Below are 4,892 nucleotides of genomic sequence, written 5' to 3' on the forward strand. Positions count from 1 at the left end.
GGACATCTAGTGCTCTAGCAAATGGATAACATTCTTGAAACACTGCTGTCATATAGTGCTCCAGAAATGGGTCATCTCCTAAGCTTACATCCCTGCTTTTCAACAAAAGATATCAAGAGAATGAAGAAAAATTGATACTACAATTAGAAAGTTGTTTAACATCCCATGATCTATCTGAGCCATGAATGAAATAGGTTTCATATCCCTTTAGGCTAAGAAATCTGCAAGAATCGTACATCTATTTATCTTTACACTTCTGTCACAATAAATGCAGTAACCTTAGAGAAACCATACGTTAAACAAAATCTACCAGGTTTCTATTTAGAGAATGAACTATTATACGGCTAGTTTACGAGTTTTGCGGTATGAGTAAAAAAGCAGCGTTAAGGCTCATAACGCTGCTTTTTCACTACCGCTACTATTACGAGTCTTGAAATAGGTTTCATATCCATTTAGGCTAAGAAATCTGCAAGAATCGTACATGTATTTATCTTTACACTTCTGTCACAATAAATGCGTCAAACTGGTTTGCAGTAACCTTAGAGAAACCATACGTTAAACAAAATCTACCAGGTTTCTATTTAGAGAATAAGTCTTTTTTCAATGGGACTTCCATTGCGCCAATATTACAAGCTTTTTTTTAGGCCAAAAAGTGAGCGGTACAGCCTAACCCGCAAGATTCGTAATGCATTCTAAAGTCAGTAGTTATGAGTTTTACACTACAAAGCTGTAGCATAAAACTCATAACTAAAGTGCTAAAACTCCTAAACCGAGGCCCTCCCGCATTGCAAACACTAAAATAAAATTATTAACCCCTAATCTGCCGCTCCGGACATCGCTACCACTATAATAAACATATTAACCTCTAAACCGCCACACTCCCGCATCGCAAACACTAGTTAAATAGTTCACAGACCTGACACTTTAGTTCTGTTGGCTTTCAGCACTTAGTATTATGTTTGGGGAATTATTGTTACAAGAATTTATTGCAGCAATAGATAGATAAGTGTGTGGCGGTGTGTCTCTGAATGTCTGAGTATGTGTGCGTTACAGTGTGCATATGCATAACTCTGTATGTGTCTGTGACTGTGTGTGTGTGTGTGTGTGTATGTATGCGTGTGTGTGCGTTTATGCGCCTGTGTATGTTTATGTGTGTTTAAAACATTTAATATATAGAGTAATGAGAGAGTAGGAAATATTGCTGATTTATACTGACTGGTGCCACCCTTGATACTTAAATTTAAAAAAAGGCAAACAGAGAGAATGTAATTCAGGGCATAAATTAATGTCCTGAAAAAGCAAGGGAAAATAAAAAAGGCACACAAGAAAGATTAAGTAAAAATAACTATCTTTATTATCCCAAACCACAGATCAGTGGATCACTAGTTGTTACTTAGCCAAACCATCTAAAGTGAACCCTAAACACACATACAAAAAGCCTGTGGTAATAAATAACATGGCGATTATACTAACTTCCTAAGCATACGTATGCAGCACTATAATATATCTAATTATACAACCTATCTAAACAGACAAGACAATTAGACATAGGAGAGCAAACATGCCAACAATGTTAAGTGAAATGATACACAATGATAATGGCTAGTAACAATCATTCCCTGCCCCTTATATCAGGCAAATCGTGATCGGTATAACACTGTGCTGAAATGTCAAAAAACCGAATCACAAAAAAGTTTGTGTAGGGCCCAGTATGGGCCTGTAGCAGCCTAAGGGTTAAGGCTGTAGGAAAGTGGGATAGGAGATAGAGGGTTGGGTGCTAGATGTAACATTGTTGCAGGTTAGATCAGGCCCCCTCCTTACCTGGTAAAAGCTGAGGTTTCCCTCCCAACTTCCTCTTCTCCATCCGATCCAGGCTGTGAAGTGTTTCCTTTCTGTGCTGCTCAGTTTTCTCTCCTTTCTCTGACCACCATGCATCGTTCAAGGCATTCAGTTCTCCCACCTAGACGCTATCAGGATAATGCAGAAGCTGGAAAGAAAAAGGAAAAGATAAGTACTCAGAAAACAATTGATAATGATTTAGATTGCATCCCTCCTACACAAAATCAGGCTGTTGTTGTGGCGCAGGTTCATGCTGCATCCTCCCAGGAGCAAATCACTGAGGCTGGGGAGGATGTAGTTAATCTGGTGCCAGAATCACAGTTTGTCATTAATTTAGAACAGCAGCAATTGACTCCTAACCAAGTCTCAAACCTGCTGCAGGCTGTACCATCTGCAGATGTTCCAGCAGTTTTAAATTTTATGAGCTATATTGCAGCTGCAATATCTAATGCTGCCTCTGCACAGCCCTCAGCAGGCCATGTGCAATTGCAGCATGTGGTTCCACATGTTCTGCAAATTGGGCCTGGCATAACCAGGGATCGCCATATTGCAGAGCAGGTGGATCCCCTTTTACAAATACAGGCCACTGGGCCTCATTCTAATTTGCCCCTGCAGGCTCCTGGGCCCGTTCTACATGCATTAGCCCCCTCAGGCACCTAGGCCAAATTTGCACCAGGAGCAGGCCCATCAGGCACCTGGCCTAAGTGCTCCAGGTTATGTGGCGCTTCATGCTCCCCCCCATCAGGCTCCGGCCACACTTGGTCAGCCACATGGGGTGACCCGGGGGCCATTTGGGCCTGTTTTACCCCCCTTTCACACCTGTTATATTGCCCCCATCACAAACGCAGGCACCCGAGGCCAATCTTTTAAATATCCCCCTTGCCGGCGCAGCGACCCCCCTTCGCGCAACTACCGCCATTATGGGCACTCCTTCCCAATTCGTAAATACGTTACCGGAGCCTCCGGTAACGTATGTGCAGGCTTCTCGGCCTACTTCCGGTTGCGCACTTGCATTGGCCGCGCGACCGGAAGTAGGTGTGGGGACTTCCGGTGCGGCCATTATTCACAGCGGCGGCACCGGAGCAGCAGCAACAGCAGCGGTCTCTCATGGGCTCGAAGGTGAGCACCACGAGGGAACGTTGCTTCAAGGGGGGCATGTGGTGGCCAGGGAAGGAGGCCAGAATGCAGTTATCACACCCCGGTCAGGGTGTAGCCGGTCACGCTCAGGGTGTCAGATCCCCAATTATTAGAGGGAGAGGCAGGGGAAATAGGCAGTTAGGAAGGGAGTTAGGACTTCAACCCAGCCACGTCAGAGTTACCTTAGAAAAGGGGGGAGGGCCCCTATTAGCAGGGGTTTCAGGCCACTACAATTTTCTACTAATGCACAAGTTAATGGTGCACATGCCATTAATTTAAATGAGCAGCAATCCGGCATCCATGAGCAGCAATTTTATAATGCTGTAATTCCTGCTGTTGCGAGTGAGATGGGGAATGTGAATGTTGTGAGTAATTTAGGAAATCATAATGCTGTGAGTGATATTGTTGTGAGTGATATTGGTAACACATTCAATGATGACGGCACGCATGTTAGGGGAATGAATACTGGGCAAATGCCTCATGTTGTTGGAGTCAGCAATGCTGCTGCGGCTGCAGGTCTGTCTGCGAATCAGTCCATGGGTATGCGTGAGAGCATGAGTATGGATGCAGGCCCACGCACAGTATATTGCTCCCATTAATTTAAATGCATTAATTGAGCCAATTCGCCAACATTTAACTTCATCCCTGACTGCTAATGTGTCTGCACCTTTAAACAACTTCCAAAGTGCTCGCGAATTGGTTTCTCTCTTACAGGGAATAATTGGAACAGCTCCAGTGCCATCGGAGGCTCCAGTCGCCATGAGTTCAGCGGAAGTGGTCACGCAGAATCCATCTGCAGCGCAGTAGTCTTCCAACACTCATCAGCAACAGCAACCAGCTCAGCAACAACAACAGCAGCCGGTGCAGGATACCAATACCCAGACCGCACAGCCGGCAGTGTCACATGGTGAGCGTTCTGTTTTTGTACACGAACAGGAAGACACTACTGACACTTCACACAGAGACACGGGTTCTGATAGTGATACATCGCTAGGCTTACAGGGGAAGGGACAGAAAAAAATGTTCTGCATGATCAAAAAGATCTTGAAGGAGGGTGTAGGCGCAGCGAAGCAGCAATCCAAAAAAAATAGCGCTCCCGATGCGCTAAGCTCCCCCAGCAGGCAAACAGCAATGCGGATTTGCAAGCCCTACCCCCTATCAGAGCAATCTCAGAGAGAAGGGCAGCTTTGTATGGGGATGCCAGCCCCGGTGAAATTTACTCCTTGCACGCGCATCTGCGTAAAAAGACACTTACCAAAATTCACCAAGGGAAGTACGTTAATATTTTCGATTTGTCTGTAGAGGCGTACAGACAAAAGGAAAAGAGTGCTGAAGGGACTGGCCCAAAGAAATTCAAGCCCCCAGACTCATTCGATGAGTGGCTGCAATGTTTTAGGGTCTTTTCTTCGTGTTATTTGGAGAAGTACCCTTCTCAGAATTTAGCCATATTGAAATATACAGACACCATACACTGGATCCAGCGTAATCGCGGTGAAGGCGTTTGCAGGGAATATGACTCCGAGTTCAGGAGGAAAATGTCGGGCAACCCCTCTTTAACTTTTGATTGCACTGACAATCAATTATGGCAGCGTATGGATCCCCATAAGGGACCAGCAGCGCAGGGCGCATCCTCGGCTAATCAGCAGTCCTTTCGGAATGCAAGGCTGCGGAGGAGGGGAGGCGCCTGTTGGGCCTATCAGGAAAAAAGTGTGATAAGGGCAGCGCATGCACCTTTAGACACACATGCTCTACAAATAACCGATAATAATAATAACATGCAAATTTTGTACAGGATCCCATCCAGGGGCCGATTGCAACAAAAGAAAAGATGGAGGCAACAACAGTAGAGCCCCCGGATCATTTACTGCTCAGAAGGGCGGAAACCCCAGTGAGGGTCCACGCGCTTAAGCCCTGGC

This window comes from Bombina bombina, chromosome 5, assembly GCF_027579735.1.
Source record: "Bombina bombina isolate aBomBom1 chromosome 5, aBomBom1.pri, whole genome shotgun sequence".
Classification (NCBI taxonomy): Eukaryota; Metazoa; Chordata; class Amphibia; order Anura; family Bombinatoridae; genus Bombina; species Bombina bombina.